Genomic DNA, 15,030 nt, shown 5'->3' with positions numbered 1-15,030 from the left:
TGGTAGCTACTGGTTTGCTGTATATTGCTTTTACTATGTTTAGATATGGACCTTGTATTCCTGACCTTTCCAAGGCTTTTATCATGAAGGGGTGTTGAATTTTGTCAAATGCTTTCGCAGTATCTAATGAAATGACTATGTGTTTCTTATATTTGAGTTTGTTTATATAGTGGATTACATTGATGGATTTTCATATATTAAACCATCCCTGCATATATTGGATGAAGCCTACTTGATCATGATGGATGATTGTTTTGATGTGTTCTTGGATTCGGTTTGCCAGAATTTTATTGAGTATTTTTATGTCAATATTCATAAGGGAAATTGGCCTGAAGTTCTCTTTCTATGTTGGGTCTTTGTGTGGTTTCAGTATAAGAGTTATTATGGCTTCATAGAAGGAATTTGGTAGAGCTCCATCTGTTTCTATTTTGTGGAATAGTTTGGACAGTATTGGTATGAGGTCTTCTTTGAAGGTCTTTTTTGTTGGGAGACTTTTAATAACTGCTTCTATTTCTTTAGGAATTATGGGGTTGTTTACATGGTTCATTTGTTTCTAATTTAACTTTGGTACCTGATATCTGTCTAGAAAATTGTCCATTTCCTCCAGATTTTCCAGTTTTGTTGAATATAGGCTTTTGTAGTAGGATCTGATGATTTTTTTAATTTCTTCAGATTCTGTTGTTATATCTCCCTTTTCGTTTTTGATTTTGTAAATTTGGATACACTCTCTGTGACCACTGGTTAATCTGGCTAAGGGTTTATCTATCTTGTTGATTTTCTCAAAGAACCAGCTCCTGGTTTTGTTACTTCTTTGCATAGTCCTTTCTGTTTCTACTTGGTTGATTTCAGTTCTGAGTTTGATTATTTCCTGCCTTCTCCTCCTCTTGGCTTTATTTATTTATTTTTGTTCTACAGCTTTTATGTGTGCTGTCAAGCTGCTGACATATGCTCTCTCCTGTTTCTTTTTGCAGGCCATAGTTGAGATTTTTATCAAATAAGAATCAGAGAAAAAAATGGAGCAGAGAAGCCAAGCTTATTTTCAGGAAATTGTAGAGACTGACTCCTATTTTAATTTTAATTTTATTATATTTTACATATTTATTGTGGGGGGAGGCCATTGTATATGACATGACACGCACGTGGAAATCAGAGACAACTTTCATGAGATGGCTGTCTTCTCTCTCCTTCTGCCATGTCAGTCCCGGATTAAACTGACATCAAGCTTTATAGCAAGCACCTTTATTCGGTGTGGTACCTCTTCTGCCGTGGCTGTGGCATTAAAGAAGGGGAAGAAGATATGAAAAAGTGAAAATTAGAGGGCTAAGAATCAATGATCTATAGAGCATTGAAATGTTGTTAAAGCATCGATGAAGTTAGATATACTAATTGGTTGTGTCAGTGTATGCATCTGAGTCCATGAAAACTTGTATTCATTAAAAATGATAAGCTCTACAAAATGACCATAACATTATGCTATGACTGGGCAAAGACCAAGAACATTATCCTTAAAGGTGAGGAGTCAAAGAAATCACAAGCCTGCGTGTTGCAATGGTTACATGAATGTTCCTTGAGATCATCACTGGGAAAATAAGTGTCTATAAGAGTGGTTGTGAATAAAAACATGGAACCTCAGAATTAAAGGGGAATTACACAACCTGACAAGATTTTAAGGCACAGGGAGAAGAGTGGGTTAAAATTGAAAGAACTGAAGGGCATTTCTTGAAATCATGCTTGGGGTTGAAAGTTAGCCCCTAGGATCACAATGAGGAAAGTCACACATCACAGGACATGCAGGCTTCCGATGGAGCAACAGGACAGCGTGAGAATCTTCAGAGTGAGTGCAGCAGGATATAACTGATCAGAATAGAAGAACCATGGGGACAATGTCAGAGTCTGTGAAGGGACAGCAGAAGGTAATGAAAGGGGCCATAGAATGCTGAGAAGACAGGAGAAATTGGTGTGAAATGAGGATGCCCTAGAGGCAACAGAGAAAGGAAAAATAATATCGTTAAATCCATGTAGATTCAAGATGGGCAACAGTGTGAGGAGGCTATTGGTGCTGAGGTCAAGGAAAGAACACATGTGGTAGGTGTCCCTGGGTCATGTGGTAGGTTTCCCTGGGTCATGTGGTAGGTTTCCCTGGGTCATGTGGTAGGTGTCCCTGGGTCATGTGGTAGGTTTCCCTGGGTCATGTGGTAGGTTTCCCTGGGTCATGTGGTAGGTGTCCCTGGGTCATGTGGTAGGTTTCCCTGGGTCATGTGGTAGGTTTCCCTGGGTCATGTGGTAGGTTTCCCTGGGTCTTGTTATGGAGGAAATGAGATCTACAGGCAGCAGCTTAATCTGTGGGTTTCACTGCTAGGTACAGGAGACCCCATCTTTATATTAGCTTCACTCCAGGCACTATTAGGGAGATGAGTCCAAACACCAGAATGCAGTCACCATCTTGAAACCAGATGCTGGCATTTACATTTCCAGGAGGTCACTTTTGTTTCTCTGTGTAGGAAGGACACATTCGCCAATGCTGATGAGGACTGATTACATCAGCTGCATGTTCCTTTATAGAGGGAAGAGGGGTGATGATTAACAGTGATTTCCCTTTCCTTTCCTTTTTAAAAGATCAGGTAGTGGATGTTTCATCGACATCAAATTCTGGTTTTTCTCACCAAGAACTTATTATCACTACTTTTGTTCTTTCTTCTACAGGAGTTGCTTGTCTTTCTTGAAATCCATGTCTTCCTTTACTTTGGGTATGAACCAGGCAGCTAAAATATCTGTACCATAAGAAGGAGAGCTTCCCAACTGCAGGACCTAACCCAGGTAAATGACTTAAATGTTTCTCTGGATTTCTGCCAAAATTAAGCCTGACTCTCTGTCTCTATCACTATCTCTATGGTCAATCATCTCTGTCTCTAGTCACTTTTATCTCTCTATTTCTCTTTCTAAATATGTTGACATAGGTATAGACAGACACAGATATTGATAGATAGTAGTAATTAATATTTTCTGTTTTTATTTTTCATTGACATAATAATTATTCATGTCTGAGGAAAGTTGACAGTGTGCACTGGTTATGGTTAAGGTATTAGCATATCTATCACTTCAGTCATTGATTGTTTCTTTCTGATGACAAAATTCAGAATCTTATCTTCTAGGTATTTTCAAATACACTAAGTGTTATTGGTCAGTATAACAACACTACTGTGTCATGAACTGCCAATAGTTCCTCAGCTAGCATGGGTCCCATGACCTCTATTCCACCCAGGCTGAAATTTTGACTGGCTTGACCTTGCACGGGTAACCACAGCTCCTGTGTGTTTCTGTGTGCAACAGTCATGTCATATCCAGGACTCAGAATTCTGTAGTCTCCTCCACATACAATAGTATAACTGCTGGCTTTTCACCCGGACTCTCTGTTCCCAGAGATAATGAATCTGAGAATATATAAAGCAAATGATGCAATGCCTTGGCCGATAACTTTGGCTTGTTCCCCAACTAGCTCATAACTTATATAACCCTTTAAATTCTTCTGTGGCTTCCTCACAGTTGGTTACCTCTCCTCAGTTTTATGTGACCATCTTCTGTGTCTGGATGAATCTGTCCATTTGTTCTATGAATGCCACTTGGCTGGTAACCTTTTCAGTGTCATGAGTTTGTCTCTTCCATTGTTCTGGATGAATCTCCTGCATCTGACTCTTTTCCAGAAACACTCTCTTTTTTCAATCTCTCTCTCTCTCTCCCTCTCTCTCTCTCTCTGCCAAAACGCCCATTTATTTCCTACATCATCTCATTGGCCATAGGCTTTTTTATTAATGCTTCTATACAACTCGTAAGCAATTCTCTCTATACATCAGTACTTAATTTTTTCTGACCCTTCCTCTCCTGAGCCTAAAAGAGGCTAACATGGATGACCTATCCACAGATAAACACAGTTATTAATACTCAGCTCTAGGTAACTTTCCTCCAGTGTCCAGCTGCTCATCCTCCCACCCCCCTTTTTTAGTCTACTTACTTTCTTTGAACTGTCAACTGATTCAGAGAAAACTCTTCGATATCCATTTTTATGTCTTTTTTTATTTCTTGTAGTTTGAATTACATAGGGAGGGAGTGTGTGACCAGTAAGAGGCAAAGAAGGTGGTTGCCTAAGAGCTCAAATGAGAAAGACTTTCATATAAAAGTTCTAACAGGAGACCCACAGTTAGACCCCTAGTCTTCACCCCATCATTGACGCAGGCCTCAGGTTCCTAGAACTTTCTAGTTCCTCTACCATTTAGAGTTCTGCCCTATGATTCTCTTTTCCACCTGTTGCTATCTCTGCAGGTCCAAGAGTTCAGCTTATGCTGTTGCTGGTCTTCTTACAAAAGGTATCTCCTCAGCCTCTTTGATTACTGGCCTTTTCCTTTTCTCTGCTTCATGATAGTTCATTTCTTTTTCTTTCAGGTTCCATTACTGTCATTGGATACTTGGATGAGACAAAAATCCTCACACACAAATGCTAACTGAAATTGTCTTCTCTGAGTGTAATGCTGGGGCCCTCCCTCGCCCAGGCTCCTAAGGAGGGAAGCGTGGCCTCGAGTCTATGACTATATAGACAAACAACAGTTCTGTTGTTACTACATTGAAGCCACACATAAAATTAGACAATTGCAAGGATTCTTCCATCTTCTCAAATGAAAATTGATAGATAGATAGATGATAGATAGATAGATAGAATTATGCACACACATATGTCATTCATGTTTAATCCTAAGTGATAAATGGTACCAATGAACTTTTTACAGTCTGCAAGCTAAACCTCATATAGGCTCAATTAGCAAGATTCCTAACTGCAGAATCATACGTAATGCCTGAATTTCAAGATCATCCTCTCAAATGGCACCCTCATTCTCCTGATCATGTCTAATTATCCTTAGTAATCTAATATAGAGAGCTTTCCGGTATGTTATAATTTAATGGATTTTTCTTAAAACATGATTATTCTTTGTTACATGCTTATTATGCAAGTATTAATCCTCACGATGTGCTAGGAAAAAGCATCATAAACTATTTCAAACTTTCCATGTACTTTCAACATAAAACTCTCATAACACCAATCAGTTTTAGATATTTTATCCAGGCAGTCATCCATCTATGTTGGGGATCAAAAGAGAGAAAATACCCAGACACGAAAATGTGGGGTGCTTATGTATCCTATGCATGAGCTTCATGCCCAGGTACATGGCCCTCCTTCCACCTCAGAGTGGGGGATGATGAAAAATATGATATAATGACACTCTGGTTCTATATAAGGCGAACTTGGTAAAGCCCATACGTATTGATGCATGTGCAAATGCATTTCCTGTTAAAGCTGAGACAAATGTGGCACCACAATTGAGCAAAAGAGAATGTAGAATCCTTGGAAGCAGGGACCATTTCTCTTCCCACAAATTGGATTTGCATGCCTATGTACTCCATCAGCGCCCCACCCCCATTAAATTCATCACACCCTAAATGGCATTAGAAAAACAAATTCTCTCTTTCTAATGAGTTTTTCATGTGTTTCTTCTCGGTTTCCCTGCTAAAACACTTTGTCATCGGCAAGGGTAACACATTTGTACTTTAAAATAAATTTGAGCTGAAACTCCAAAAGAAACGAGGGTGGCAAATGCCTGGCAAGGTAAATAATTTGATGAGACACAGAAGTAATGAGATTTCATCCAGTAACCAGTGAAGCTTGAAGGTTTAATTCTGCTAAGAATAACAACAGAAAGAAAAATGGGCACCCGATTTTTTTAATTGCAAGATTAATCCTCACTGGAAAGAAAAACAAGAGAGTTTACTGATGGATACTTTGTTGTCGGCAGCCAGTGATGTTGGCATTTTTAGAGTACTAACTAGAAGATGAATTATTTTCTGTTTGTGTGTTGCTTCTTAGCTTTGTTTTCCATGGGTGAAGAATGGGGAGCAGGGGTTCACGTCAAATGTGATGAGGCTCCAGCTGCTTTCATCCCACATCCCAGCTCCACCATCCTGACCCTTCCACTCAAAGAGAGACAGCCAGAGAAGTCCCTTTGTGACATCATCATGATGTCCAGGTCTAGTCTTTGTTTCTCTTTTTTTTTTCCACAACATTGTGAGCTCATCAAAAAACTATATGACTTTCTTTCAAAAGGGCACTAAGGAAAATAATTCTTCTTGACTAAAATCAGGTAACACGTTGGTGCAAGACACTTGACCATCTTTACTTGATTATGTGCTCAAAATGATCACATTGGGAATATCCATTTGCTCCAATCAAAATTCTGTGTGATGAAGAGACACAAAGAAAAGCAGCTTGCCTGATGGCACATGCTGACTGTGTCATTCTGAGTATTCATTACTAATAAAGATTTATATTAAACCAGAAAAGCTGTCAGTCTTAGTAGACCCCACCAGCTTAACATTGACTAATAGAGAACAGTAGCTACAGTCAGTACCTGTTCGGTTCTCTTAGGATTACAAAATGGTAGGAATTTGGGGAGCTTAATTAGGAATGAATTGGTTACATGTGGACTAATTTATAACTTCTGCATAGGACCAAAGAAAACAACTTGAAAGAAGGCGATACTTGGAACTTCAAGAAAGTTAATTCTACCCACCTTACATGACAGTTCTACAGAACTCCGTGGCCAAAGACCAGAAAGTGTCTTTAGTCCTGATTGAACGTTCTACTTAGCTTAAAGTATACCAGAGCACTGTATTACTAGACTTAGCATTGACTATACTGCCGAGGGCACAGATTAGCACTCTAAACTCTCTCATTGCAGGTGAATTAAATAGCAAGTCTTGTTCTATAAAGAAACACCAATAGATTCAAGCTATTGCATGTCTTCATGGACAGTTCTTTTCTGATCTTAACTCAATCTGTGATGACTAGATATCACCAGGGCAGAAAGAGAGAAAGAGATAGATAGATGATAGATAGATAGATAGATAGATAGATAGATAGATAGATAGATAGATATCCTCCCAAACAGAATGCTTTAATATGACACGTAATGAAACAGCAATATCGTCAACAAAATGCAGATTTAAAAGTCAATATGCCTCAATCAAGTAAGGCTAATGAAATTTCAGTCTTCAGTTTTATTCCCTGTCATTCCACACCCCTTTTTTTTTGTCTTTGAAGTTGGCTATATCGAAATGCTTTGTGAGGAACAATGGAAAACACTATATTTTTTTAATGAATCTGATGTTTAGCACTAAATCTAATGTTAAGGGCCCCATCTAAAAATACCAATGGTTTTGGGGGTGTGGTTAGTATGTTTCTTGTTGTATAAGATCTTACTTATATCATTTCATCATTTTTATGATCTTGAAACCTGCTGTCATTTCTTGTCTATAAGATCCTCCTCAACTGAGGAATGGATACAGAAAATGTGGCTAATTTATACAATGAAATATTATCCAGCTTGTGGGAATTGGGGGCTGAGGATCATCTCTAGGATATGCCAAAGACCTAAGACAGGGGAGGCTCCCAGGAGTCACTGTGAGTGACCTTATCTGAGACTCGGTCATGGGAATATGAAATCTGAAGAGGCTACTTCCTGTAGTAGGCAGGACCCCTAGTGAAGGAATAAGAACACCAACCCATCTACAAAATTTTTGACCCAAAATTTGTCCTGTCTACAAGAAATTCAGGGACAAAGATGAAGCATAGACTGAGAGAATGGTCAACCAATAATGGCCCAATTTGAAAAATACCCCATAGGCAAGCACTAATCCCTGACACTACTAATGTTACTCTAATGCTTGCAGAGAGGAACCTGACTGTCCTCCGAGAAGCTCCACCCAGCAGCTGACTGAAACAGATGCAGAGACCCACAACCAAACATTGGACGGAACTTAGGGAGTCTTATGGAAGAGTTGAGGGAAGGATTGAGGGCCCTAAGGGGATAGGGACCTCACAAGAAGACCAACAGAGTCAACTAACCTGGACCCTTGGAGTTCTCAGAGACTGAGCCACCAACCAAAATGTACACAGGCTATATCTAGCCCCAATCCCCACCCCATTCCCTGACATGTAGCAGATGTGCAGCTTGGTCTTCATGTGAGTTCCCAAACAACTGAAACAGGAGCTGTCCTTAAATCTATTGCCTGTCTGTGGAGTCCTTTCCCCTAACTGTGCTGCCCTGTCTGGCCTCAGTGGGAGAGGATGCACCTAGCCCTCGAGAGATTTAATGTGACAAGGTTGGAGGATACTCCAGATTGACCTCCACCCTTTCAGAGGAGGAGGGGGATATAGGAAGAGGGACTGTGGAGGAGGAATCAGAAAAGGGGGACAGCAATCAGGATGTAATGTGAATAAATAAATTATTAATGGGGGAAAAGAAAAGAAAATTGATTTAAAACAAACAAACAAAAAAATATTGATTAAGGGTATGGCTGAAGATCTAGACCACATGGAAAAGACTAGTATATGTGCAGTTTATAAACCATGTGTTAGATAAAGCATACTGTACCCTTCCAAATTAAAGTGATTCGATTTAAATGCAAAACCAGCAAGATGCTATGGAGGCGGCAAGCAGTGGGTGGTTCCCATGGTAGAGACCTCACAGTGTAACAGGTCAGCCTGAATGTGGGTGGCCCCCTGCCATCAACACCTCTCCACTGGCTGGAACAACTCCTCTAATTTACAAGGATAATGAAACAGACCAAATTGATCATGTGCACTGTTAGGAGTTCATGCATTTGCGACAGTGTACTGTGACCAGACTGTGTTCTTACCAGACTTGTTCTCTTAAAATCATAGCAGAACAAAAATGTATCTGGGCAAATTCTTAAATACATTTAGTTCCCAGTTGTCTTGCTTTCCAATGTAGTCTCCAAGAAGAAGCCTGTGCGCTCAGGCAGTGCAGATGTGGACATAGTCTCAGTACCTTGTGATTAACTAAAGAAGCATTGTTAGCTTAATCAGGACTATTACCTTCCTGTCTCTGTTACTCCAGATCTAGAACAGATTGAAAAGGTGAATGTCAAAAAGACTGAGACTTCATTAGGGTCCATCATATCCCCACAAGATACTTTGCCAAAGGAAAGCAAGGAACACGCAACAGCACTGGTACCAATGCTTGTCCTCACTGCTTGTTAAATGATTAGGAAGTGAGGGAATTCTTGTTTTCAGCAAGCCAGCAAAAGGCACATGAAAACCTAGATATTCCACATCCGTATCAAGAATGTTGTGTCATTTTCCGCCTCCAAGTTCATTACATCTGAAAGATATTGGGTTGTCATTGAAAGCAGTTACCATGGGCTCATCTTATTCTATTTTCATTTGGTTTGTTTCTTTACCAACACTGAATAAAATAAGCTTCAGTGTCTCATTTTATGCATGAAAGGAACAAGTAGACTGAGGAAAAAATCTTTCACACATAGGCAGGCCATTGGTGACTGATGGGCTCTGACTCTGACACTAGTTTGAGCAAGCGTGTTTGCCTGTTCCACTGTCTTCTCTAGCCAGCCTGTTCATTACATAATACATTAACACTCTGGCCACTCTAAAGATCTTTGGAGTTTTTCATGCAGGTTTGGGATTACTGTTGTGCACCTGCAGAGGTGGCTATTGGAATTTCTAGGCCAGGCATACTGACACCCTTTTCTCCAATGCAGGATAGACAGTTGGAAGGATCAAGTTATCATCTAGGCACAGCAAATATCCATGGGCCTATGGAGGCAAGATGGCCTTGGTGAGCAATGTCCACCTCTTACATTTGTGAAATAAAGACTGTAGGAAGAATGTAAACCATGGACATAACAAAATCACTGCAAATCAAACAAATGACCTTCTTGCTTCCCAGTCTAATGCCCAATCCTTTTAAACTACCTTTAATTGTATCAAAAACTCAGGCAGGAGCATCCTCAGACACCACCAAGACAGACAGCCCTGCCTCTTAAAGAAGTCATTCTCCTCATTCACATCTTAAAGAGACCAGACCCCACACATTTGTGTTATTTTGCTTCCTGTCTTTAAGGATCATTCTAATGAAGAATGTTTTTCAATAGTAAATACACTTACAGGTCTATAGAAGATGAAAGGGTTTGAACTTCATTTGTCTTCAGTGACTGGCACATTTTACCTTTTCCCACCTATGGTGTATTACAATGATGTTTGCATTTGATGACCAAAAACATCACTTAAAATCAGCATCAGTTTACCAAACATACTGAACAAGGCCAACGTAAAAATGTACTAGACACATATACTAAGAGCTTTAGTTGCCCAGGTTTGTAGTGGGTAGCAAATTATCTAAGAAAAAACAATGAAGTCACTTTAGAGGGGGGAGGTTTAAAAATTAGAGGAGTATTTTTTTAATCTAAATAAGATGCAGCCTCTTGGGGGCAGACGTGAAGAAGGAAAGCAATTTCAAAGTCAATATCTAGAAAAGCAGCTGTGCGCGTCCGCCCATGAGGTCATCTCTAACCAGTGGGAACCTACTCGGCAGCAGATGCTCTTCCTTTGTTGTGCTGTAAGAGTGTGGGCATTTGTATAGGAGGACATCATCTATGAACTAAGTCATTTTACACCTAACCATGGAGGCAATATAGGATGAGTCAGATTTGAAGTCTGATTCCTCAGGCTCGCAAATCCAGGCTTTTAACGACAGGCACAGTAACAAACTTCCCCACTGCTCTGTTTTCTCCTTGTATTTTCCATTCCTGCTTTCAGGTCAATCCGATTATTTCACATGGACTCTGTGTGCCATAAAATACCCTGCTAATCAAGTCACTGCCTCCTCCTCCACCTCCTCCTCCATTTGCTGCTTTGGTCCTGTTGAGTGTAAATTGAATCTTTAGCCTTAGCCCTCTGGGTGGTATTTCCAAAATAAATGCCCTCGGTGGTCATGTTTCTTTGTTGTTTTTAACACTCTCCCCATAATAAATTCATTTTCCTGCTGATTAAATTTTACTGAACTTTCTCCACACAAGATTTTTTAAATTAAGCTCAGCAAGAAAAACAAAAAGGAGGTGGGGGAAGGAGAAAGAAACAATGCAAAATAAAACCAACGTACTGCTATGCAGGTCCTCCTTTCTTTTTAATCAAATGTTTATAGAACTTTCTTCCTCTTTAAAATGGCATGATGTCTCCTAGGAGTTATATCGTCCTGTCTGCTGAACTGGGGTGAATAGAATGTCAATAAGTTTAATTGTATGAACAGCAGGAATATTTCAGTGTCTGGAGTCAGAACTACAATCAAAATCATGTTGATTTGTCTATCTGTAGACTGGGCATTATTCTCCACTCTGTGTGTGCTGGCTAGTTTTACGTCAACTTGACACAAACTAAAGTCATCTGAAAGGAAGGAACTTCAACAGACAAAATGCCTGTCATAAGATTCAGAGAGGAAGGGGAGGGATGGGGGCTTATGGAAACTGGGAAGGGGAATAACGTTTGAAATGTAAGTAAAGAAATATATCTTAATAAAAACAATTTTAAAGAGAAGATTCAGCTGTAGGGCATCTTCTTAGTCAGTCATTGATTGGGAAAGGTCCAGGCCCTTAGGTGAGTGGTACTCTCCCTAGGCTGGTGGTTCTGGGTTCTATGAGAAAGCTGTGAAGAACAAGTCAGTAAGCAGCATCCCTCCCTGGCCTCTGCATCAACTCCTGCCTCCAGGTTTCCACCTTGTTTGAGTCCTGCTTTAGCTGTCCTCAATGGACTGTGACTCTAGGTATGTAAGCCAAATGTACCCTTTTTCTCCCTAACTTGCTCTTGGTTCCTAATAATAACCCCAAGACACCATGCTCTGCATTTACAGTAGCATTTTCATCGAGTGCTTTTCCAGCAATGAAGGTCCACAAATGTGTAGTGAACTATTTAGGTTATGGTAAGTGACTGACCCATTCTCTTAACAGTGTTGATTTATATCTGACCCTTTGTTGCTTTTGTGGTCTGTTTACTGATAAAATGTGATTATCAAGGTGTATGTCAAATAACCTTCTATCTAGCTAGATGTTGAACTTTAAATGTGGGATCTGGGTGGATAGTACAGTGCATCAGACTGAGTGTGTCAAAACGAGTGCTCTAAGCAGAGGGTCTGTATTCTGTGCATTAGCTTAAATGTTTGGGAATGGCTCTAGCAATTTGCCTAACTGGTATATTTATTAGTCCCCAGATCCAAAGATGACCCACACTGTAGGAATTTGAGATGCCAGAAACTCTAAGTCCCAAAGGCAGCTCTATCAATCAAGCCTTTGAGAAACGTGTTAGTGACTGTTGCTCCAGCAACTGAATAGAGGTCCATGTTGGTTTCCCCTTCTAGATCTGGAACATGTATGGGAGGTCTTATTGCTAATGTGTACTCTCTGAATCCAAAGATCTTGAGACAGAGGAGAGGGAAGCCAGGTGACAGAACTTAATAGTCGCAGTCTAGGGAACAGCAGCAAGCATCATATCCTGGTCTCTTACCAGACGTTGAAAATAGCAGAGACATTATCCAATCATGGGTCCCTAGGACTGGCAGATACCCTGCTATCTTGTCTGATGTGATAAATGAGAAGAGTTTAGGTACAGTAAACATTAGACTTACGTGAAATAGCACAGTAGAGCTGTGTAACCTAAGGCCCACTTTTCAATATGTGATCACTTCACAGCGAGAGCTCTTACAAGGGATGCAAGCATGCCTTGGGCTTCATGAAGAGTGAGAATGAGTTTTCTGTTTCTGGAATTCAGGTTTCTGATGGGCCTCCATTTTTAAGATGTAAATGGCCACAGGATGGTACCCAGTGACTGATAGTATCTGGTCATTTTTAATGCAACCTTATTTCTAGCAGAACTAGAAATCCCAACCAGGTTAATAAGGCAAGAATAAGAAGAGGAAGTGTCTTGTTTGTTACACAAAAATAAATGAGCCAAATCATCATTTGCAGATGACCCGAAACTGGAAAACATGTATGGGAGGTCTTATTGCTAATGTGTACTCTCTGAATCCAAAGATCTTGAGACAGAGGAGAGGGAGGCCAGGTGACAGAACTTAATAGTCGCAGTCTAGGGAACAGCAGCAAGCATCATATCCTGGTCTCTTACCAGACGTTGAAAATAGCAGAGACATTATCCCCAGATCTTTGTAGAACTCTGAATGATAGCTTGACTTTCACATACTACAGGGTTTATAAAATGACCAAGCTCTGCCAAGATTCCTTCAAACCAAAATTTCCTTCACTGAGATGTCCTTGGGGGCCTAATCCCCTAAGATTACACAGAGTGATGAGTTACAAATTCAAGACAGATGAGTTGGTGCTACTCAAAAAAAAAAAATACAAAGAATCATAACTTCCTAGTGTTCCAATCATCTTTGGCCTCAAAGAAGAACATTTACTAGTGATAAATACCTCTATAAGCATTACCTCTGTAATTTGGATACAATTTAGAATATATAGACTTCCATTATGTTATGTATAGAACCAACCTAACTTCATAGCTGAGTCAGGCACTGTCAGGTGATATGGGGAAAGAACAAGCAAGCAATGATATGATAGGAGGGGCTTGCCATTACCACTGTAGTATTTTATTGTGAACTCACTGTAACCTTGAACCCTGTGCAGTATCAGCATATGCATTTTATGCACTCATGATTCGAGTTTGTTTCATCTCAAGCCCTTGACTTTTCTTCTTTCATCTGACATTCCCTGTGTATCCCTGATATTTGCCATCGGAGTGTATAGTGGCTTCCCCTCTGGCAAGCAGTAGCTGAAACTATTTTAAATTATGTTCTATCAACATAGGTATTATAAAAGGAGAAATGAGTAAATAAATAGAAATAACATTGGACTCTAAGACAACAAGGATTATAACCCCATCACATGTACCTGCAAATCCAGGGCAGACAATGATTAGGCTCACTAAAACATCCAGGATTACATAACAAAACACAATTAGAAAATATATTCTTAAAGAATTAAACAAATCAACTAAAGTTTAAAGTCTATCCATCGCCTCCTTTATTTTCAAGTCTGGGTGAACATTTAAAGTCTGAACAGGTTAAACCATTAAAGGCAAACACTTTGGGAAAAGCGCAATGCGGGACACAGTTTTACACATTAATCCCGCTTCTGCCACACTGGAGCTATCAGTCCCCAGTGGGCTTAGTTTTCATTAGAGGGGTTCCCTTCTTTTATGTGTACATGTGTATATGCATAAACTAGAAAGAAACTAGTTGTATCACATTCTTCATCTTTCTTAAGTATGAAGATAAAATGTTGCTAAAAAATAAACCAAAGTGGGAGCTTGAGAAAAACTCACTTCCCTATTCTCATGCACTGATTTATTTCTCATTAAATCATTCAGCCTACCTATATATGGACCAATTACTTAAAGAACAAAGTTAACATATACTGTGAGCATTCCAGTTATTCCTCTACACTAGGAAAACCTTTGACTTTCTAAGCAAGGACTTAATTTTTAAGTATAGAAATTTGTGTCCAAGGTACTGTTTTAATGGTAACTTTGTTGTGTCCTGGATCAGTCTAAATGTGCCTTAGTCCTGTTCTGGATGCTAGATCTAAATACCACAGTGAGAAGCATGTAAGTAACACAGAATTTCCCATAGGTAAGGAGGCTGATAGAGGCCTGATCAAGGATTTGCAAAGCCCAGTGAAGACTGCTAGTATTTAGACTATATTTTCCCTCTGAGTCCTTAGGACATGGAAAGTATGTGCATGGGACTCCTTTTCTGAAATCATTAGTCCTGAAAATGAGGGCTGTTCTTTTATGGTCTCATTACATCATGAACACTTCACCTGCCCAAGACCAACATCAAGGACATAGGACTAAAATGAATTCACGTGGTTACAACACCCACATTTGTAACACTCGTGTAGGGATTTGAATAAACACCACCATATAGTAGAAGGTGAAACAAAGTGGATTACAGAGCACTCAGAATTGTATTCTACATAATTCAGCTTGTTTAACAACTTCAGGTGCGTCCATTAAAATATCGCTGTGTGGTGTTGGAATCTTCCTAAATTTTATGTACCATTAGCGTAGCATTCTACGTTTTAAATTTTTCAAACATATAC

The sequence above is a fragment of the Rattus norvegicus genome, chromosome 1 (genome assembly GCF_036323735.1).
Source record: "Rattus norvegicus strain BN/NHsdMcwi chromosome 1, GRCr8, whole genome shotgun sequence".
NCBI classification, from domain to species: Eukaryota; Metazoa; Chordata; class Mammalia; order Rodentia; family Muridae; genus Rattus; species Rattus norvegicus.
Note: the sequence above shows the minus strand (reverse complement) of the source record.